The following is a 24,463-nucleotide window of genomic DNA, read 5'->3' on the forward strand; positions in this document are numbered from 1 at the left end:
TCTCACTGCATATGGAACAAAAAAAGGCACAATACCGTGACTGGAACAATACTCATAAAACCCACACGTTTGAGAGAGAGGCTTGTGACGACGTTTCGGTCCGATTGGACTATTAACTAGTCACACTAACACACGAAGGTGAGGTTTTTCTCTTCTATGTATAATGAACCATTGAGGATGCAGAAGTGCATCCTCAGTGGTTCATTATACATACAAATCACTTTTGCTCCAGATGACAAGAACTCGAAGCAAAATTAATATGTCTAAGAGATGTTACTCTACATCAGATCACTCCAAGACCCAGCCCTGTCTAAACAATACTACCACCCCCAGGATGCCGCCCACACCGTAGACAGCATGTGGCTAAAGCTCCCGCTTCACACACGGAGGGCCCGGGTTCGATTCCCGGCGGGTGGAAACATTCGACACGTTTCCTTACACCTGTTGTCCTGTTCACCTAGCAGCAAATAGGTACCTGGGTGTTAGTCGACTGGTGTGGGTTGCATCCTGGGGGACAAGATTAAGGACCCCAATGGAAATAAGTTAGACAGTCCTCGATGACGCACTGACTTTCTTGGGTTATCCTGGGTGGCTAACCCTCCGGGGTTAAAAATCCGAACGAAATCTTATCTTATCTTATCCCGAGGCACTACGGTGCTTCCCTCTCTAGGCCTGCACAAGTTAGTGAGACGCGGAGCCTACCCGGTCTCACTACACGGCCTACCCTCACGGGTTCAACAACCTCCCCTCAACGGACTGGGTATCGGTCATTCCCTCACTTTACCCGTTGACCTGGAGTTTACCTGGAGAGAGTTCCGGGGGTCAACGCCCCCGCGGCCCGGTCTGTGACCAGGCCTCCTGGTGGATCAGAGCCTGATCAACCAGGCTGTTACTGCTGGCTGCACGCAAACCAACGTACGAGCCACAGCCCGGCTGGTCAGGAACCGACTTTAGGTGCTTGTCCAGTGCCACCTTGAAGACAGCCAGGGCTCTATTGGTAATCCCCTTTATGTATGCTGGGAGGCAGTTGAACAGTCTCGGGCCCCTGACACTTATTGTACTCACTCCTTTTCAATTAAAGCCAAACTAGTCTACGGCCGTATCTTTGCAACCTACTTGGCAAAGATACTGTTGTTAATACTGTTGTTAATACTGTTGTTAATACTGTTGTTAATACTGTTGTTAATACTGTTGTTAATACTGTTCTTGATGTTCAACAGCAAGAACAGCATTAACAAAACCTGTCGATTACCACCCAGGTACCTACTTGATGTTAGGTGAACAGGGACAGCAGGTGTAAGGAAATATGCCCAACGTTTCCATCCGTACCGGGGATCGAACCCCGGACACTCATTAAGTTGAGTGCGCTAACAATCGAACCACGGGACACCTGCTGGTAACTACCAGTTTCTACATACAGGAATGGAGCTTGTGTTGATGGTGTCTCGTAAGACGGTTTAAAATTATAATATACCTTTGTAAATACGTTTTACACCTTTGTAAATACGTCTCATACCTATGTATATACGTCCCATGCCTTTGTAAATACATTCCATACTTTTGTAAATACCTCTCATACCTTTGTACATAAATAATAATAATAATAATAATAATAATAATAATAATAATAATAATAATAATAATAATAATAATAATGATAATAATAATAATTACAATAATAATCATAATAATAATAAGATTTTTATTTCTACAAGTACATGTACAAGGTATACAGACCTAGCCGACATCAATGACATACTATTATATAGAAAGTCCCTTGTTATGCTGAACATTTCGGGCAAATTAGGTCAGTTTTGTCCCAGGATGCGACCCACACCAGCCAACTAACTCCCAGGTACCTATTTTACTGATGGGTGGACACAGACAACCGGTGTAAAGTAACACGCCAAATGTTTCTACCCTCACATGGATTCGAACCCAGACACTCGCCATGAGAAGTGAGAGCTTTAGCCACCAGGCTACTGGGCACTGTAGCCCCGTAAATGCCTTATTTTATTTTTTTATCAACACATCGGCCGTCTCCCACCAAGGCAGGGAGGCCCGAAAAAGAAAAACTTTCATCATTACTCCATCACTATGTAAATACGTCTTATACCTTTCTAAATTCTCCACATGCCTTTGTAAATTTGTCCAATAAATTGGCAGATATATGGCATATCTCAGCACAGTTTATTGTATAAATATGTGGTATGTGCGTGTGTAGTGACTATTGTTTTAAGAAAAATGGCTCCCTTTTTACCAAGGAATCCAAGACTTGAATTCATAAAACAAATCGTTGTTATATTATTGTGTGAGAACTAAATTAATTTGGACGTAACACGCGAAAGGTCAAAAGTTTTGTGGTGATGGTCGTCCTTGTGTGATGACCTGTGACCTTGACTGTCAGGTTGTGATTGCTTGTGGTCACGGACGACCGTGTCCTGACCCAAGGGTTCCAGTGTGATTTTGTTTGTGTGTGATTTCCCTGTGCTCTCTGTAATGTCTTTTGTGATCTTCCAGCACAGTGTTTATGATCTACCACAACAGTCTTTGTGATCTTCCAGCACAGTGTTTATGATCTACCACAACAGTCTTTGTGATCTTCCAGCACAGTGTTTATGATCTACCACAACAGTCTTTGTGATCTTCCAGCACAGTGTTTATGATCTACCACAACAGTCTTTGTGATCTTCCAGCACAGTGTTTATGATCTACCACAACAGTCTTTGTGATCTTCCAGCACAGTGTTTATGATCTACCACAGCAGTCTTTGTGATCTTCCAGCACAGTGTTTATGATCTACCACAGCAGTCTTTGTGATCTTCCAGCACAGTGTTTATGATCTACCACAGCAGTCTTTGTGATCTTCCAGCACAGTGTTAATGATCTACCGCAACAGTCTTTGTGATCTTCCAGCACAGTGTTTATGATCTACCACAACAGTCTTTGTGATCTTCCAGCACAGTGTTTATAATCTACCACAGCAGTCTTTGTGATCTTCCAGCACAGTGTTTATAATCTACCACAGCAGTCTTTGTGATCTTCCAGCACAGTGTTTATGATCTACCACAACAGTCTTTGTGATCTTCCAGCACAGTGTTTATAATCTACCACAGCAGTCTTTGTGATCTTCCAGCACAGTGTTTATGATCTACCGCAACAGTCTTTGTGATCTTCCAGCACAGTGTTTATGATCTACCACAGCAGTCTTTGTGATCTTCCAGCACAGTGTTTATGATCTACCACAGCAGTCTTTGTGATCTTCCAGCACAGTGTTTATGATCTACCACAACAGTCTTTGTGATCTTCCAGCACAGTGTTTATGATCTACCACAACAGTCTTTGTGATCTTCCAGCACAGTGTTTATGATCTACCACAGCAGTCTTTGTGATCTTCCAGCACAGTGTTTATAATCTACCACAGCAGTCTTTGTGATCTTCCAGCACAGTGTTTATGATCTACCACAGCAGTCTTTGTGATCTTCCAGCACAGTGTTTATAATCTACCACAACAGTCTTTGTGATCTTCCAGCGAGGTCTTCCTGATTTAAACCAAGTATCGTCATCATATATTTCTTGAAAGGATTCCTCATCTACAGCCCCGAGTTTTGTGACGCGAATTGCTTATCCATAAACCAACCTTCACAGAGATACACTTTTTTTTTAATCAAAGACTACAAGAGAAGAGTCCTTCATATGGACTCACCACGCACTGACACCACCTTGAACTAAGTTATCATCTCCACAGCCAAGTTACCCTGAACGTCTTCAAAGTCCTCGTAGAAGACAACACTAATCATCACTGCAGTCAACACATCCATTACAAATCTCAAAGCACCCAAAGTGAAGAACCTTGAGGCTGATAATGCAGTGGTTCACATCCCTTGTGGAGGCTGTGACAAATGTAAGCCTGGGGAAACAGCGCGAAATCTTGGAACCCATCTAAACGAACACGTCTATGGGTGTAGATGTGACAATTTGAACTACGCTTGTATACACCACCAGAACACCCCCAGCCATTTGATGAAATGGAACGGCACCCGGCGCCCACCCACTCATACACAACAATAACTCGAACCATCATGAATCTCTATTACAGAATTAATTATATAGAACAGGTACAACTTTGTCATCTCTTAAATCAAAACAAAAATCCTCTTTAAAACGATAAACCTCTCTGTCACCTGACTACTGCTACAAATACTACTACTAGCATCTGTCAGTAGGTTTTTCTTTCAGCATTTATGTTCTTCCTCCGCGTCATTATGTTCAGAATATTTATTAATGACAACGTTTTGCCCTGAGTGGCAAAATGTTTTCCTTAAAGTCCTGTCTTTGCATTGTTTGTATTGGCTTGATAAAGTTCTTGGAGAGCGAAACATAGACGTAATAAATATCTTAGTGGTTAATGTGTGCTTTTACCTGAAAAATAGTCGGCCATTTTATCAATATTTATACACAGAGATATAAACCTTTCCGTGCATATACCTTGTGCCATGACTAGTTGCATCAGAGAGCTTTCCACACTCACTCGACACGTGGCCACGCGTCATTATTGATATGTTGGCGATGCCACCACGTCTCGTGACGTTACCGGATCGTTAGCAATGCATACATCACGCTATATGACGCGGCAGAGTCTAACTCGCAAACGAATAACCCGAATTCAATCCTCAACAGGAGTATGTGTATAGATAAACAAGATTACTACTTCCTGTGGCCCCTAGGTCTGAGGACACACTGTCAACAACACTAAAGGAAAACCACTGGAATTATACAGGTTTTTATTGTAAGAACTTTTTTTGCTTGCTCTGTGTCCTTTGAAGATATGCTTAGTGAATTTTTAGTACTAGTGCAATTGAAGTGCTAAGCTTTTAACAGCTATAACTTCATCTAAAGGCAGAGCTAGAGTTAACTTGTAAAGAGATACAGCCTCTTAGAGAGGAGAACAAGATTCATCCCTGCAACATGGAAGGGGATAATAGTTGCAGTGAATGAAAGCTGGTCTGTAAGAGAGGTATTAAGCTGAAGGTGAAGACACTGCTGTTTAGACAACTAAAGTCTTTGCTGAGGAGCCAGACGAGTGTAGTTCGTCCATTGAGAATAGCACAATAAAAAACACTAGTGAAGGTAAGAATATTTTTGCACTGGGGGAATCTCTAATTTATGGACAGGGTTTTTAGTAACTGGAATATGACAGTGATGTGATGCAGCTATTTAGGGCAGGGCTAGCAGCATTAACTAGTTCAGCTGAGAGGCTGTTGCTGCAAAATATCTAGCTTTAAGATAAAAATAGTTAGAATTACTTTGGATACTTGTCAGAAAATGGAAGTGTGGGAGTCAATAGATTTGACCAGAATAAATTTTCAATATTGTGACACTATGGATTACAGAAATGATGATAATTATGGGAGAACAATAACATCAGGCAAGATATTGAAAAAGAAACTAATTAAGAAATACTTGATAAGGGAAATAGCAACAGAAACAGTGGAAAAACAGAAGTGAACAGGAAGAGAAGAAGATACAGAAGAAAAAGGGTGTTTCAGTATTGAATAAGAAACTAATTAAGAAATATTTGATAAGGGAAATAGCAACAGAAACAATGGAAAAACAGAAGTGAACAGGGAGAGAAGAAAATACAGAAGAAAAAGGGTGTTTCAGTATTTATAATGCATGTAGTCGAAGTGCTAACAGTACAGCAAAAAATAAATAACGACTGAGATGTGGTTCAGTATGAAACGTCGGAATGTGTACCTGCCGAGCACCACATTCAGGGGTTTAAGTTGCCTCACGCTCATGTGATTAACGAGAACTGGGAGTGAAGACAGAAGCTTCGTGTCCGATAAAACATGAATAGTTTCTAAAAAAAAAATGATATATGAAACCTGAGGAAATAAACGGAAATCAGTCGTGGCAGAATTTTAAGAAGACGAGAAGTTAATTTTAGGTCTGATATACAAGTACCTGACCTTGGAAATTGGTAAGACTTCGCCACACGATAAGACAGAAATTAATTTTAGCCAAAATGATTGGAATTCTTTGACTGAGTATTTAATAGTCCAAGAAATCTTTTTCAAGCAGTTTTTCTTAGCATAACCAGCCAGAGGAATAAGATTTTATTCGAAATTTTAACCACGGAGGGTTAGCCAGTCAGATAACCCAAGAAAGTCAGTGCGTTATCGAGGACTGTCTGTCTCATTTCCATTGTGGTCCTTCAATCTTGTCCCCCAGGATGCGACTCACACCAGTCGACTAACACCCAGGTACCTACTTACTGCTAAGCGAACAGTGACAGCAAATGCAAGGTGACTAACACCTATGTTCCTACTTACTGCTAAGCGAACAGTGACAGCAGATGACTAACACCTAGGTTCCAACTTACTGCTAGGCGAAGTGACAGCAGATGCAAGGTGACTAACACCTATGTTCCTACTTACTGCTAAGCGAACCATGACAGCAGATGCAAGGTGACTAACACCTAGGTTCCTACCTACTGCTAGGCGAACAGTGACAGCAGATGCAAGGTGACTAACACCTATGTTCCTACTTACTGCTAAGCGAACAATGACAGCAGATGCAAGGTGACTAACACCTAGATTCCTACTTACTGCTAGCCGATCAGTGACAAAAGCAAGGTGACTAACACCCAGATACCTACTTACTGCTAGCCGATCAGTGACAAAAGCAAGGTGGCTAACACCCAGGTACCTACTTACTGCTAGGCGAACAGGACAGTAGATGTAAGGAAACACGCCCCGTGTTTCCACCCAGTTGGTAAACCCCAGACAATAATCTAGAGATTTTCTAATCTCTAGATTACACAAGTAATTACAAAACATATTACCTTCACCAGTGATAATAGTGTGATAATAAGAATAATGTAATCGCTCCCATATTTTCGCCCTAAAGATTATAATGGGTTTAGAAAGAACCTCTCTAGGACTGACTGGTGGTTCTATCTACGAAGGTCTTACGAAGAGGAACGAAGAGAGAGAACGTAAGAGCTGCCCAGGAGAACTTGTATTTCCCAGCAAGATTTTAGATCAAATGAAAATGATTCCATATGGATTAAGAGAAGAGTGAAACATGTCACGTAGAGTGAAACATCTTAGGAGAGTGAAACATGTCATGGAGAGTGAAACATGTCATGGAGAGTGAAACATGCTATGGAGAGTGAAACATGTTAGGAAGAGTGAAAAATGCTATGGAGAGTGAAACGTGTCATCGAGAGTGAAACATGCTATGGAGAGCGAAACGTGTCATGGAGAGTGAAACATGCTATGGAGAGTGAAACATGTCATGGAGAGTGAAACATGCTATGGAGAGTGAAACATGTCATGGAGAGTGAAACATGCTATGGAGAGTGAAACATGCTATGGAGTGCGAAACGTGTCATGGAGAGTGAAACATGCTATGGAGAGTGAAACATGTCATGGAGAGTGAAACATGCTATGGAGTGCGAAACGTGTCATGGAGAGTGAAACATTCTATGGAGAGTGAAACATGTCATGGAGAGTGAAACATGCTATGGAGAGTGAAGGAAATAAATGGTATAAAATACCGACACAATGGAAATATAAACACAAATGCAGTATAATGTGATCCTTTATTGACAACGTTTCACCCACACAGTGGGCTTTTTCAAGTCACACACGGATCTACCTGGGGTTGGAAGGTACGAGAGTATTTATAGGCATGTTCAGAATGTTGAGGTCAGGTGGAGAATGCTGCATCTGATGATCTACCGGGTGGGGTTATAGAGTCTTGGGTAGCTTGGCAGGGGTATTGGACAAGTTGTGAGTAGACCTTCTGCAGTGTTCTATGTTCTTATGTGGGATAGCGATGAAGAAGTTTCTTGGCGAGTGGTTCAGCTATGTTATAGAAGCCATTGTTCTGGTTGAAATTGTTGGTTGTAGAGATGAGCGATGATTCCAGGATTCTTCTGTATTGAGTGTTGTCTTCTGTGGTTATAAGTCTTGAGTTGCTGTAGTTAATTAAATGGTTGTGTGAATTGCGATGTTGTACACAGGCATTCCTTGTATCGTCAGTCCTGCTTGCATATTGGTGTTCTGAAATACGTGTTTGGAGGTCTCTTGATGTTTCGCCCACATATAATTTGTTGCAGTCATTACAAGGGATTATGTATACCCCTGCAGAGGATGGAGGCTTGTCCTGTCTACTACTGGTGATGTCCTTGATGGTCGTGGTTGTGGAGGTAGATACTTGGAATGATGTTTTCGCAAAGATGTTGGAAACATGTTTGGCAATGGAGTTGGTTGGGAAGACTATGTATCTCTTCTCGGCAGTGTCTTCTCTGGGTGTGTTGAAGATGTTTAATGCCCGTCGTCTGCAGTCTCTGATGAAGTGACGAGGATAGTGGAGTTTAGAAAATACTTGTTCAATTATAGTGCATTCTTCCTCAAGGAACTCGTTGCTGCAGATTCTGAGTGCACGTAGGAAAAAGCCTATAATTACACCACGTTTAGTTTTGGTGTCGTGGTGAGACGATCTCCACTTCTACTCTCACCACGACACCAAAACTAAACGTGGTGTAATTATAGGCTTTTTCCTACGTGCACTCAGAATCTGCAGCAATGAGTTCCTTGAGGAAGAATGCACTATAATTGAACAAGTATTTTCTAAACTCCACTATCCTCGTCACTTCATCAGAGACTGCAGACGGCGGGCATTAAACATCTTCAACACACCCAGAGAAGACACTGCCGAGAAGAGATACATAGGCTTCCCAACCAACTCCATTGCCAAACATGTTTCCAACATCTTTGCGAAAACATCATTCCAAGTATCTACCTCCACAACCACGACCATCAAGGACATCACCAGTAGTAGACAGGACAAGCCTCCATCCTCTGCAGGGGTATACATAATCCCTTGTAATGACTGCAACAAATTATATGTGGGCGAAACATCAAGAGACCTCCAAACACGTATTTCAGAACACCAATATGCAAGCAGGACTGACGATACAAGGAATGCCTGTGTACAACATCGCAATTCACACAACCATTTAATTAACTACAGAAACTCAAGACTTATAACCACAGAAGACAACACTCAATACAGAAGAATCCTGGAATCATCGCTCATCTCTACAACCAACAATTTCAACCAGAACAATGGCTTCTATAACATAGCTGAACCACTCGCCAAGAAACTTCTTCATCGCTATCCCACATAAGAACATAGAACACTGCAGAAGGTCTACTCACAACTTGTCCAATACCCCTGCCAAGCTACCCAAGACTCTATAACCCCACCCGGTAGATCATCAGATGCAGCATTCTCCACCTGACCTCAACATTCTGAACATGCCTATAAATACTCTCGTACCTTCCAACCCCAGGTAGATCCGTGTGTGACTTGAAAAAGCCCACTGTGTGGGTGAAACGTTGTCAATAAAGGATCACATTATACTGCATTTGTGTTTATATTTCCATGGAGAGTGAAACATGTCATGGAGAGTGAAACATGTCATGGAGAGTGAAAAATGTCATGGAGAGTGAAGCATGTCATGGAGAGTGAAACATGCTATGGAGAGTGAAACATGTCATGGAGAGTGAAAAGTGTCATGGAGAGTGAAGCATGTTATGGAGAGTGAAACATCTCAGAGAGAGTGGAACATGTCATGGGACTCTGAGGGGCTCTGAGGGGCTCTGAGAAGCTCTGAGAAGCTCTGAGGAGCTCTTGACGAAAGGATTTACAGGCACAATCAAGGCTGAGGGACTGAGTACCCCAAAATACTTCTACTGTCTCCAGTATTATGCTCACATATTCGACTGAAGAAGCTTGTTGCGCTGGTGAAACAGATTTATCCACATATCTCATCACGTCTAGATACTGAACCCAGATTCTTTAGGATATAAGTGAAATACCATCAGTGAACGGAAAGTTTAGATCCCATGGAGTGGCGAGGGTACAGGAGCTGTAGCCTGGTCTAGTGTGACGGTGGAGAGAATCGTTTTATTTTGTGTTAGGGTGATGCTGCATCACCTTGACTTAGTGTTGCTTGTGGAAAGAGATGATGTAAGTAGCTTTATTGGTGTTCAGGAGCTAGAGTTTGGAGTGGCGTGGTGGTGGAGAGAGAGAGTTACCTCTTAAAGCTGAAGTGTTATTAGGGTCCAGGAGCTAGTGAGTGCTGGTAGACAGAGTTACGTCTTAAAGCTGAAGTGTTACGAGGGTCCAGGAACTAGAGTGCAGCAGTGAAGAGAACTATGACTTACCATAGAGAGATGGAACACTGGTAAGTCTGAAACTAAGCGGTAATGTGAAGTCCCGTGGGAAGAGGACTCAAACTCCCTGAGTACACACGTGATGACAGTGACACAGAGTACATAAGTACCTGACGTTCCCTCAGTACAGTGTACTACGAGAATATTTTAACGAATAATGTTAACTAGAGTTTCTTAATTAATCACAACGACTTATTTGGTTGTTTAGCATATTAAGGTGGAAGTCTATCGACTACACGAGGGTCATTAAGACTGCGTTTAACCTATTCACAACGGGTAAGGATATTTTGATCCTTTTAACAGGAATTAAAATAAGCATAAGGAGTCCTGGTCTGGGACCGAGTCGCAGGGGCGTTGACCCCAGAGAAATATCCTTCAGGTTCCGTGTATATACAATGAAAGACACACACCTTTTGGTATATATATAACAACCCTCTTTAAGAGAAATGAAATCGGTATTTCTAGTTTAGTTCTCTCATCCTCTCCTTATTACCTGGAGGGCATTCCGGGGGTCAGCGCCCCCGCGGCCCGGTCCACGACCAGGCCTCCTCATAGTGAATTCCTTTCAGTTCTGGTACGCGTTACTCCCTTTCTCATTTGGTTGTCTTATCCCTAAATAATAATAATAATAATAATAATAATAATAATAATAATAATAATAATAATAATAATAATAATCTTTATATCTAAAACTACATGATGCAACTTATACACAAATAGATCCATAGAGCACAAACGACACTGAAATATATTGTTAGGTAATGTATTTTTTGTGACTCTCCCTCTCTCTGCCTTTATCAGATGCTTCTAGCTCCTATATTCTAACTAGCGTTAAGGTATAGATCTATAACGCACAAACGGTATTGAACTGCACTGTTATGAAAGCAAACAGAATGACTCGTCCATTTAGTTACGTACGAGTTCGGATTATCTCTGTGCTCTTTATCGAATTCCGTGTTCTATTTCTTTCTATTTTTTCTCTCCTCTCTTTGTGTCCTCTCTTTGGGTTCTCTCTCTGGGTTCTCTCTTTGTGTCCTCTCTTTGGGTTCTCTCTTTGGGTTCTCTCTTTGTGTCCTCTCTTTGGGTTCTCTCTTTGGGTTCTCTCTTTGTGTCCTCTCTTTGGGTTCTCTCTTTGTGTCCTCTCTTTGTGTCCTCTCTTCGTGTCCTCTCTTTGGGTCCTCTCTTTGGGTCCTCTCTTTGGGTCCTCTCTTTGGGTCCTCTCTTTGGGTCCTCTCTTTGTGTCCTCTCTTTGTGTCCTCTCTTTGGTTCCTCTCTTTGGTTCCTCTCTTTGTGTCCTCTCTTTGGGTCTGGTTAAGCTTAGAACCCTTTCTATATTCCGCATTTCTCTTACTGATTGGTACACAGAGTGTGTGTGTGTGTATCCACCTGGTTGTGTTTTCACGGTCGATACTCAGCTCCTGGCCCCGCGTGTTAGCTCCACAAATTAGGCAGCACATAACGGTTCCTGGCCCCCTGGTCACCTTCGCATCCTCCCTGCAGAATGTGTATGAAGTTCGTTCAGTATGTGTATGGCGTCTGCCTTCACCAACGCCTAATCAAGTTCAGCCATTTATTAACCACTATAAGTCTGACGAGGCATTTCGTAATGTTTTTGTGGTTAATCTGTGATTTTAATCTCCCCTTGCGTGTCGCATTTCGAGCGGCGTGTCTCAGAGCTATCGAAACCTCTGAGTACTTTGTAAGTTGATATCATATCTTCCCTGGTCCTTCTCTTTCTCAACCCATCAAGGGGCCTTAATGCTCGTCAGGGGCTTTTGATCGAAGGAACTGGACCTGTCTACCTCCTCCCTGGATTGATTGAGTCCCCTGGAACAATACACAAATAATATTCCTTATAACACACACACACAGGGTAGGTAAACCCTACGGGGTTTCGTCAGGGGGATGTGCTAAACCCTACGGGGCTTAGCACATCCCCCTGATTTAAAACAAAACTCTCTCTTCCAAGATTCTCAGGGTTAATTCTCTCAGCCTCTCTTCCTAGTTCAATCTTCTCTAATTGCAATTATTTCTACTTTTCCTAGGTGTACTCAGGTGTAAATATAAGACTGGTGCTGTATATTCTTAAATAGGCTTGAGATATATCGAGTACAAAGTGAGATTAAGACACATGTGCAACATCTGGGTATCTTTATTGTAGACGTTTCGCCATCCAGTGGCTTTATCAATACAAATTCTAGGACATAACTTGAAGACAACAATAAAGATACCCAGATGTTGCACATGTGTCTTAATCTCATCTTGTCGGTATTATATACCATTCGTACACATCTTGTCAGACACTGCAACATCATGGAATCTTAATTCTGAGGACATGTACATAACCTTCACGACTACGACAACTACTACTACAACTAACCCATCTCTTTGGGAAGGACCTACTTCCACTGGGGAATCCCGCCTACCAGTGAATTTGCCCTCGTCTGCTTCACCTGACGTTACTATATAAGCGCCAGGATCCTTTCTTCTGCTTCAGAATCTCCACGACTATGGTGCTCTTCGCACCTGCTCCTAGGTTGAGGGACTGATTACCTCATCTTCTGTACATAGTTCTACTGTCTTCAAGTTATGTCCTAGAATTTGTATTGATAAAGCCACTGGATGGCGAAACGTCTACAATAAAGATACCCAGATGTTGCACATGTGTCTTAATCTCATCTTGTCGGTATTATATACCATTCGTACACGAGTACAAAGTCTTGAAAGATTCTTTACTGAGGTACCTACAGGCAATTCTAAAATCTGCTGGCCTTGAATGCGTTGCTGATGCAATGTGGTTCATGTACCCCTCTGGGAATATTGTCTGTGTAGTGATTACCCGTAGGTAATTTCCAGTACTTGCTTTCTGTGTCCTCTTCCCTCCCCGTTTATTCATTTTTATATCGTCTACCTTCGCTCTCTCCCAGACTTCCAGTACCTTGCACTTGTCTGGGTTAAACTCCCGTAGATACTAGTTAGACCACTTAAGCAGTCTTCTCGCATCCTGTCTCCATCCTCTAGCGCTTTTGTAATGTACCTCGTGCAGAAAACCGACGAATTGAAGAATGAGACACTTGTACAACATAGGAGAATCTTTATTACTCATCAGGTAACAGCGAAATTAAAAATGTCATATCACCTATGCCCTAAATTGAGAGAGAGAGAGAGAGAGAGACAGAGAGAGAGAGAGAGAGAGAGAGAGAGAGAGAGAGAGAGAGAGAGAGAGAGAGAGAGAGAGAGAGAGAGAGAGAGAGAGAGAGAGGGAGAGAGAGAGAGAGAGAGAGAGAGAGAGAGAGAGACAGACAGAGAGGAGAGAGAGAGAGAGAGAGAGAAAGAGAGAGAGAGAGAGAGAGAGAGAGAGAGAGAGAGAGAGATAGAGAGAGAGAGAGAGAGGGAGGATTCTGCAATATATGTACTCATGTTCAGCTGGCTGGCTGTCTGGCTGGCTGGCTGTCTGGCTGCCTGGCTGTCTGGCTGGCTGGATGACTGTGACTGGCTGGATGACTTTGACTGGCTGGATGACTTTGACTGGCTAGCTGGCTGGATGACTTTGGCTGGCTAGCTAGCTCTTGTTGGCTGGCTAACTCTGTTTATCTCTGTATCTTTCTCTATCTCTGTCTCTGTCAGTGTTTATTAAGAAGAGAAGGGGGTCTAGTTCCACTCCTTGAGGTACCCCCACATGTGTATGTACTCATCTGCATGTGGTTGCAAGGGTCGATTCATAGCTCCTGGCTCCTGTGTATATATATGTGTGTGTGTGTGTGTGTGTGTGTGTGTGTGTGTTATAAAGAATATTGCATTTTAAAACGCCACCATTATCAGTTTGCTTAAAGAAGATGCAAATATCAGATCATTTTAGCTGACGATCCCAAGAGACTGGAACCAGCAGAGAACAAACCCCGTGAATGCATTTAACTAAGCGCTGAACCTCTGTGAACAGCGCAGGCTCGATCCTCCGTCCGTTACTCGTGAATCGCCAAGAACAGCTGAAAATAAATGGGCGGGCGAAGGCAACATGAAACGAAGCCAAGATAAATTTAGTGTATGGCGGCCCTGCATGAGAATGAGGTTAGGAGAGTGACCGGACGATGGTTCTATCTGTCACCTTCCATCGACAAGAGTGGGAGAATAATGCATGTAGCGTGACGTTTGCTTCAGACAACACCTTATACCTTCCAGACATGCTGGATGTTTATACCTTCCAGACATGCTGGATGCCACACCTTAAAGACATGCTGTAGGTCATATTTTCCAGATATGCTGGATGTTTATACCTTCCAGACATGCTGGATGTTTATACCTTCCAGACATGCTGGATGCCACACCTTAAAGACATGCTGTAGGTCATATTTTCCAGATATGCTGGTACTCCTACGACAATTACTACCACTGTATTGCGGTTTTTAAGTCCAAGGTTTCACACAGCACCTAGGATCCTTGGATCAAGAGCCCTTTACTGACGTCAAGGCACCTCCACGGAGTGAGATTAACAGATATCAATTTACTTATGTTCCTAAAATACATATTTACTGTACATAAATATTTTACTGAGATAACTTAAAATATAAATGACGGCCCTGATAATGGTTCAGGACGGATCGAAACATCTTAGACGATATTTCGATCCATTATGAACCATTCTCAGTCCACATCGTGAGTCGTCTCTAGTTTCCACCCAAATTGTAGGTTAGTTGTGAATTGTTCCAGCCATGGTATTGTGGGTTAGTTGTGAATTGTTCCAGCTACGATATTGTGGGTTAGTTGTGAATTGTTCCAGCTACGATATTGTGGGTTAGTTGTGAATTGTTCCAGCTACGATATTGTGAGTTAGTTGTGAATTGTTCCAGCTACGATATTGTGGGATAGTTGTGAATTGTTCCAGCCACAGTATTGTGGGTTATTTGTGAGTTGTTCCAGTCACGGTATTGTGGGTAATTATCTTCCTTAGGGCTTCCTAGCTCAGCAATGGTCTTTTCTGGGAATAATATTGTGGATTTGTATGTCTAGAAGATGACATAACAATTTCTTTAATGGAACTATTCTCAGAATATTTCTATTTTCTGCTCTCTCACCCTGTGATAGGTAATATTATATATATATATATATATATATATATATATATATATATATATATATATATATATATATATATATATATATATATATACCAAACTGCGGCAGGCCAGGACACGACCCTACGAACCTTGTACCGCCTCCAGAGACAGCATAATGTACACATCGCCTTACCACTTGAGCCAGCGATCTTACAAGAATTACGCATGCAGCTAAGCTACATGTTTTTCTCGTGATCCGAGGACATTCGTGGCAGTGGTATCTCGAGGATTAATTTCAGCCTCCTCCTGTTTGAATACCCACCTCAACAAGCAGTCTATATTTCATTGATATGTGTGTGTGTGTGTGTGTGTGTGTGTGTGTTTTATTAACACATCGACCATCTGCCACCAAGGCAGGGTGGCCCGAAAAAGAAAATCTTTTACCATCATTCATTCCATCACTGTCTTGCCAGAGGTTCTCTTATGCTACAGTTACAAAACTGCAACGTTAACACCCCTTCTTCAGAGTGCAGGCAGAGTGCAGGCTGTGCCACCACTCCATTTCACTCAGAGAAAACTTTCCCTTATTCTTATTGCTACTCTTGCAATTTTGCATAGCTCCTGATGACTCACGGAGACTTGTGAAAGTTCCTGAGCCGAACATTTCCATCCGACGTGGCTTGCCTTTTATAAGATGCAAAACAACCACAGCGGAACTGAATGAGGCCTCTGAGCCTTTCGTGTTGCAATGAACACATTAGGAGCTTGAAATGATGCAGAAATGAGTAGGAGGCCCAAGCGGATTAGTACAGTGGAACCTAGAGTTATCATTCAACACTGAGAGGAGAGTGTCTGTGTATATACGCTAAAAGTTTAATTTAATCCTTTAGGTACTAAAGTATTTTTGACTGGTGGTGAACAGGATACATGCAGCCTTAATGACCCTCGTGTAATCGATAGGCTTTAAACTCCATTAAGAAATCAACGAATTTTCTCCCTGCCAGTCTTGTGGTGGGGAACTTATCCACTATACTGATGGTCTTTTTAAGTTTTCCTCTCACGAAGAACAACAATGGAAAGACCTGGTGTTTTATTTTTGGTAAATCTCTTTGTGTTGCATCACTCAGCAACACACACACACACACACACACACACACACACACACACACACACACATACACACACACACACACACACCAACACAACACACACCAACACAACACACACACACACACACACACACACACACACACACACACACACGCGCGCACGCGCGCGCGCTCACGAACGAAGTGGTAGAGGCAGGATCCACACATTACATTAAGAAGAGGTACGGAGAGGCTCTCAAAACCAGAAGTGATTGAACTTAGTAGCACTGAGGTGGGGCCAAGAGCTGAGACTCTACCTTTGAATTCACATATATGTGAGTACACCCACAAAAACAAAACAAATACCTATTGGTAAGAGCCTTTAACAGATAACTACCATCCCTACTACTACTACTACTGTTATTACTACTACTAGTACTACTACTGCTACTATTACTACTACACACACACATTCACCAGAAAGGACTGAATCAAATATATCATTGTTTGCTGATGATGCACAACTCGTACTGAGAATTTACACTGATGAGGATAGAGAAACACTGCAAATGGATATAGATAATCTGCCAGATTAGTCCCGGAATATGTAAGGTTATGAAGATTAGGGAAGGGCAAGAAGACTGGACACGGAGTATAGACCTAACTGAAAGGTGAAGACCTAGAGTCTGGTGTATTGCCAGAAACTCGCATCAGATGAATAATCACTGTTACCATTTCTCGTATGGCCAGTCTAAGAGTAACCGTCAGAAATCTCAACAGTCATTCCGGGCCCTTGAGACAACTTGTGTCAGGCTCATCTTGGAGTACGCAGCACCAGTATCGAACCCACGCCTGAAAAAGCATGTTAAGAAACTGGAGAAAGTGCAGAGGTATACTAGGAGGCTGATTCCTGAGCTAAAGGGAACGAACTAGGGAAAAAAACTAAGGGAACTGAATCTGGCGACATCAGAGGATAGAATTTTCACCGGAGACATAATAACACCATGAGAATCAGAAACTCGAGGGCATAGACTGAAGTTAAAAACACAGATATACTTCAGGGATGTCAGGAAGTATTTTTTTTCACTCTCAGGATAGTCAGGAATTATAGGCAGTCGCTTCATACATAGTTTTAAGAATAGGTACGATAGAGCCCCCGAGGCTAGGATGGTGTAAATTTGGCAAGCGGTAAGTTGAGAGGTGAGCCCAAGATCTAAGATTCGACCCCTGCAACCTCATATATGTGAGTGCACACACTCACACACACACACGGTGGGGATTTGAGGAAATGGATGGAATGGGCGAAAGGGACTACATAGTAGGACCAATCCAGTCTGGGGGCCCTAAGGTGGTTAATTGCAGTGATGTACAACCCACCACAGAACTGCAAGAGGCCAAGAGAGGAATACGAAGAGAGCAACAGAGCAAAGGTGGACACACTAGCCGAGGTGGCCAGAAGAGCTCACATGGGTAGAGCAAAGTTACTAGTTATGGGTCATTTCAATCACAAGGAGATTGACTGGGAAAACCTGGAGCCCCATGGGGGTCCCGAAACATGGAGAGCCAAGATGATGGATGTAGTACTGGCAAACCTCATGCATCAACATGTTAGGGACACCACCAGAGAGAGAGGTGAGGATGAGCCAGCAAGACCCTGCAAGACGTTCAGTGGAAAAGAGAATTGGCAGGAAAACCAATAAAAGAAATGATGGACTATGTGACAGCAAAATGCAAGGAGGCAGAGGAGAGGTTTATTCCCAAGGGCAACAGAATAATGGGAAGACCAGAACAAGTCCTTGGTTCACCCAAAAGTGTAGGGAGGCGAAAACCAAGTGTATTAGAGAATGAAAAGTACAGAAGAAAAAGGACCCAGGAAAATAGAGAGATTAGATGAAATGCCAGAAATGAATATGCACAGATAAGAAGGGAGGCTCAGCGACAATACGAAAATGACATAGCATTGGGAATAAAGTCTGATCCAAAGCTGTTGTATAGCCACATCAGGAGGAAAACAACAGTCAAGGACCAGGTAATCAGGCTGAGAAAGGAAGGTGGGGAGCTCACGAGAAATGACCAAGAAGTATGTGAGGAGCTCAACATGAGATTTAAAGAAGTATTTAGAGTGGAAACAGGAAAGACTCCAGGAAGACGGAACAGGGAGACACACCAACAAGGGATACACTAGCAAGTGCTGGATGAAATACACACAACCGAGAAGGTGAAAAAGCTGCTATGTGAACTTCATACTTCAAAGGCGGTGGGACCAGACATGTCTCCGTGGACCCTTAAAGAAGGAGCAGAGATGCTGTGTGTGCCACTAACAAAAATCTTCAATATATCCCTTGAAACTGGGTAACTACCTGAGGTACGGAAGACGGCAAATGTAGTTGCCATTTTTAAAAAAAAGAGACGAAAAGAGGCACTAAACTATAGACCAGTGTCACTGACGTGTATAGTATGCAAAGTCATGGAGAAGATTATCAGAAGGAGAGTGGTGGAGCACCTGGAACGGAACAAGATTATTAATGACAACCAGCATGGATTCATGGAAAGCAAATCCTGTGTCACAAACCTTCTGGAGTTTTATGATAAAGTAACAGAAGTAAGACACTAGAGAGAGGGGTGGGATGATTGCATTTTCCTGGACTGCAGGAAGGCCTTCGACACAGTTCCTCACAAGAGATTGGTGCAGAAGCAAGAGGATCAGGCACGTATAACAGGAAGGGCGCTGCAGTGGATCAGAGAATACTTGAAAGGAAGGCAACAACGAGTCATGGTACGTGATGAGGTATCAGAGTGGGCACCTCTGACGAGCGGGGTCCCACAGGGGCCGGTCCTCGGACCAGTGCTATTTCTGGCACATGTGAATGACTTGATGGAAGGGTTAGACTCAGAAGTGTCCCTGTTCGCAGACGGTGTGAAGTTAATGAGGAGAATTAAATCAGCTGAGGATCAGGCAGGACTTCAAAGAGACCTGGACAGGCTGGACACCTGGTCCAGCAACTGGCTTCTCGAATTTAACCCCGACAAATGCAAAGTCATGAAGATCGGAGAAGGGCAAAGAAGACCGCAGACAGAGTATAGGCTAGGTGGCCAAAGATTGCAGCAAACCTCGCTCAAAGAGAAAGATCTTGGGGTACGTACAACACTGAGCACGTCTCCAGAAGCACACATCAACCAGATAACTGTTGCAGCATACAGGCGCCTGGCAAACCTGAGAATATCGTTCCGATACCTTAGTAAGGAATCGTTCAAGACTCTGTACACAGTGTACGTCAGGCCCATACTGGAGTATGCAGCACCAGTTTGGAACCCACACCTGGTCAAGCACGTCAAGAAATTAGAGAAAGTGCAAAGGTTTGCGACAAGATTGGTTCCAGAGCTAAGGGGAATGTCCTATGAAGAAAGGTTAAGGGAAATCGGCCTGACGATACTGGAAGACAGGAGGGTCAGGGGAGACATGATAACGACATATAAAATACTACGTGGAATAGACAGGGTGAACAGAGACAGGATGTTCCAGAGAGGGGACACAGAAACAAGGGGTCACACTTGGAAGTTGAAGACTCAGATGAGCCACAGGGATGTTAGGAAGTATTTATTCAGTTATAGAGTAGTCAGGAAGTGGAATAGTCTGGCAAGTGATGTAGTGGAGGCAGGAACCATACATAGCTTTAAGACGAGGTATGATAAAGCTCATGGAGCAGGGAGAGAGAGGACCTAGTAGCGTTCAGTGAAGAGGCGGAGCCAGGAGCTGAGTCTCAACCCCTGCAACCACAATTAGGTGAATTAGGTGAGTACATAAACAAACACACACAAACACACACACAAACACACATAGACCCCATGCCCATCAACAAGTGCCTTTAACTACTAGTAACTAGTAACAAAACACACACACACAGGGGCCAGGAGCTAAAACTCGACCCAGCAACCTTGGGATTATTGGTCTCAGCTCACAGCATAACTTACCCAAACACCTGATAACTTATGACACACAGGCAGTCAGGCAGGTTCAGTATTCTTCCCTGATACAGTTACGTAGATTACTTAATGGTGCACACCATTACAAGTTGCATTGTTAGCACTATTGAGCTCTTTGTCAAGAGGACCTTTAACACCACCACACTGAAGACACTACGATGGACTAATTAACATTAACACAACACTAACATTTACTATCGTGTCTTGGAAGACAAAACGGGACGGACGTCCCCAAACAGGCATAGTCTTAGGGCTTCTGAAGGAGGTGGTGAGAACGCAGCTCACTCGACCACAGAGGTGACGCAGAAACTCGGAGGAGGAAGAGTGGAGGAGGAGGAGGAGGAGGAGGAGGAGGAGGAGGAGGAGAAGGATTAGGAGGAGGAGGAGGGGGAAGAGGAGGAGGAAGAGAAGAGATTATGAGAATCGACGGCGCTTAGCGAGGAGTGTCACGTGTTCCATCTGGTTAAGGGTCGCCGCTACACTGCTGCTACCGCCTCCTCTACCGTTCCTCAACACACTCTCTCCCGCTCATCCACATGTTTTAAAGCAAGACGGTTTCTCTGCCGTTCTCTAACTCGGCGCACAATCTAGCCAGCGGGCGAAACACCACACGAGAATTGTTTACTAATGATAGCAGACAGTATTTTTATCCTTGAATTACGAATCGTCGAACTGGAAATGAAACTACAGTCCATGATACCGCTGGAAAACACAAATTCTCTTGCTGCAAATTCCGCGATCGCGCGTTGGCAGCAGCTACGTTATTGATTCGACGAGAGAGCTTCAGCTGGTCGGGGTGTGGGGAGAAGAGGGGAGATGGGGAGGTGAGGGTTGTGAGGTTGGGGTGGGAGGTTGGGGATGTCAGGGTGGGAGTCTAGGAGGGAGCCTTTCGTGAGTACACTCACCTGACTATGACGTGAGTTCCCAGTGACAGGATTCGTGTGTTATCATCGCTTGCTTCTTCCTCCATCAAAAATTTAAAGCATTTTTTTGCTTCCTCGCAACGGGGCCTTATGAAGCCAGAGGAACAGAAAAACTTTTTGTGAAACAGTATGGCAACGTGCAATTATGGCAGCTGATGTTTTGATGTTCTTGCCTCTGTGATGGCGAGTTGTGGAAGTGGGTCAGTGTGTTGCACAGGCAAATCCAGCCAAATGTGGTAATTTGATTATTATTACGGAGCTGCAGGCCAGGGAATGGTATCGAATTCGTGTTTATCTGCGTTATTACCTATGTGAGTTTAGGAATGTTGTGCTCAAGCTGCAGGACCCGTATTTTAACTTTCTCTTGTGACATAGTGACTCCAATGTTTGTTTGTTAAAGCTGAGAAAGATTTTATATAATTCTTAAACAAATCTCTGTGTCGTTTCCCAGTTTCTTTCACTTCTTAAAGCAATTACCAATTTCTTGTATAGAAATAACCCACACATAGGAGAGAGAAGCTTATAACGACGTTTCGGTCCAACTTAGACCATTTACAAGTCACTTTTCTGACTTGTAAATGGTCCAAGTCAGAGCGAAATATAGTCATAAGCTTCTCTCTCCTATTTACGGGTTATTTGTGTATTGTTCCAGTTACGATATTGTGACTTTTTGTGCCTTATCAATTTCATGACTGGATAAATACCGAGCCGCCACCTTGCGGACGATTGAACCAGTCATCAGGAGGTATTGCACTGAACGGCTCGCGGGGTTTCAGTGTCGCAGGAAGTACCTAGCCATTACTTGATATAATTATAACCATAATTTTTAAATCGGTGGACCGGTAAGCCAGTGGAAGGCCTCAGTCAGATGACCAGAAAGCTTCAGATGCGGGGTCATCATATGACTAAAACCCGCGTCAGGAAACACTTGTCTTGTTTCCTGACAAACCTTACCTAACTTAACCAACTCCTTGATTACTCTGACATTGTAGAAGTGTTTTCTGACGTTTTCTGATCCATTTTAATGGGCAATCTCTAGCCCCTCCAGAGCCATGTTCATCAACCTGACCCAACTGTAACAAGCCGACCTAAGATCGAGCCTCCAGCACTCCTTGAGCTATATGGCTGACACTAGTTTGCTGCTTCGTGAAATAGAAAGAGCAATCTGGACTTTCCAGTGATAAACAGCCTGTCTTTTTACCCCCATATAGATGCCCAGGAGAATACTCAATGTCGCAGTTGTGTTCTCTTGTTCCGTGTTTTAGTAAATTCGTGACGTGCAGTTCGTAACAGGACAGGGGTACTTACTCAAGGGATGGTCTTACGTATGTGATGCGCAGTATTTGGAATCATTCCTTGATTGTATTTCTAAAATCTGTCTTTCCAGTTGCCAGTCTGGCGTATGACGCTGATGTTATGTTCCATGTACATTTCCTAGACAGGTTAAGCATATTGCTGACTTCAAGGATTTTGTCGTTATATTTGTAAGTTGCTCCTCTCTCAAGTGACTCTGGTTCTGGCTTTTATAATTCTCATTACTTACATTTATAAGAATTATACTCGGGTCACCCTTTCTTTTGTCATTCCTGTAGCCAGTAGTGATACTTTCGTAGTTACAAGCAGTGTTAATGGGGACTAGTCCCTGGACCCATTATGCGCCTCTGCAATCTTTTAAATACCCTAACACTGGATGGGTATGGGGTACATAATACATAAACCTGTAGTCTTCATCCGTTTCTACCCTCATTAGTTATGTACCGTCTCGGAACACTGTTACGTACGAGCGAGTCCATCCGGTGTGATGGTTTGCATACACAAGGAACAGTGTGAGTCCCAGACGTCACCTGGGATTCGACTGACCATTAGCTCTCATGAAGCACTCCTATTCTTGTCCCTAGACGTATTCCACTTCTTCTACTACTACTACTACTACCGTTACTACTACCAGCACCACTGTTATTACTACTCTACTACCACTGCTACTACTTTTGCCTCACTTCACTCCTCTTTCTGTCTGTTGTGCCACTACCAAACACCCCTTACTACTATCACTACATCCCTTACTACACCCCTTACTACTACCACTACACCCTCTTACTACTACCACTACACCCCCTTACTACTATCACTACGCCCCTTACTACTACCACTACACCCCTCACTACTACCACTACACCCCTTACTACTGTCACTACATCCCTTACTACTACTACTACACCCCTTACTGCTACCACTACACCCCTTATTTACTACTACCACTACACCCCTTACTACTACTACTACACCCCTTACTACTACCACTACACCCCTTACTACTATCACTACATCCCTTCTACTACTACTACACTCCTTACTACTACCACTACATCCTCTTACTTCTCCCACTACACCCCCTTACTACTACCACTACGCCCCTTACTTCTACCACTACACCCCTTACTACTATCACTACACCCCTTACTATTACCACTACACCCTTACTACTACCACTACACCCCTTACTACTACTACTACACCCCTTACTACTACACCCCTTACTACTACACCCTTTACTACTACCAGTACACCTCTTACTACTACCACTACACCCCTTACTACTACCACTACACCCCTTACTACTACCACTACACCCATTACTATTACCACTAACACCCCTTACTATTACCACTACACCCCTTACTACTACCACTACACCCCTTACTACTACCACCACTACACCCCTTACTACTACCACTACACCCCTTGCTACTACCACTACACCCCTTACTACTACCACCACTACACCCCTTACTATTACCACTACACCCCTTACTACTACCACTACACCCCTTACTACTACTACCACTACACCCCTTACTACTACCACTACACCCCTTACTACTACCACTACACCCCTTACTACTACCACTACACCCCTTACTACTACCACTACACCCCTTACTACTACCACTACACCCCTTACTACTACCACTACACCCCTTACTACTACCACTACACCCCTTATACTACCACCACTACTACCACCACTACTACTACCACTACCAACATTACCTCTACCACTACTTCTCCACTTCTTCCTCTGTCCCGTCCCTGTTCTCCTATCATATATTTACTAGTTCCCTCATCTTCGCTCGTTAGTGTGACTTGTAAATGATCCAAGT

The 24,463-nt window shown here is 43.2% G+C and overlaps 1 protein-coding gene across 2 annotated transcripts in view; it reads right to left on the reverse strand.

The window, feature by feature from the left end:
- LOC128702967 (transmembrane protein 229b) overlaps nt 1–20,882 on the reverse strand; it is a 77,957-nt gene extending 57,075 nt beyond the window's left edge. The window contains exon 1 of one of the 2 annotated variants that reach the window (XM_053797465.2): nt 20,569–20,882. The gene's annotated coding sequence lies outside the window, so the exon portion shown is untranslated. Of the gene's footprint in view, nt 1–20,367 lie in introns of both variants that reach the window. The other variant, XM_053797464.2, reaches the window with a different exon arrangement.
- Between the last annotated feature and the right edge of the window lie 3,581 nt (nt 20,883–24,463).

The sequence above is a fragment of the Cherax quadricarinatus genome, chromosome 86, assembly GCF_038502225.1.
Source record: "Cherax quadricarinatus isolate ZL_2023a chromosome 86, ASM3850222v1, whole genome shotgun sequence".
In the NCBI taxonomy this organism is placed as follows: domain Eukaryota; kingdom Metazoa; phylum Arthropoda; class Malacostraca; order Decapoda; family Parastacidae; genus Cherax; species Cherax quadricarinatus.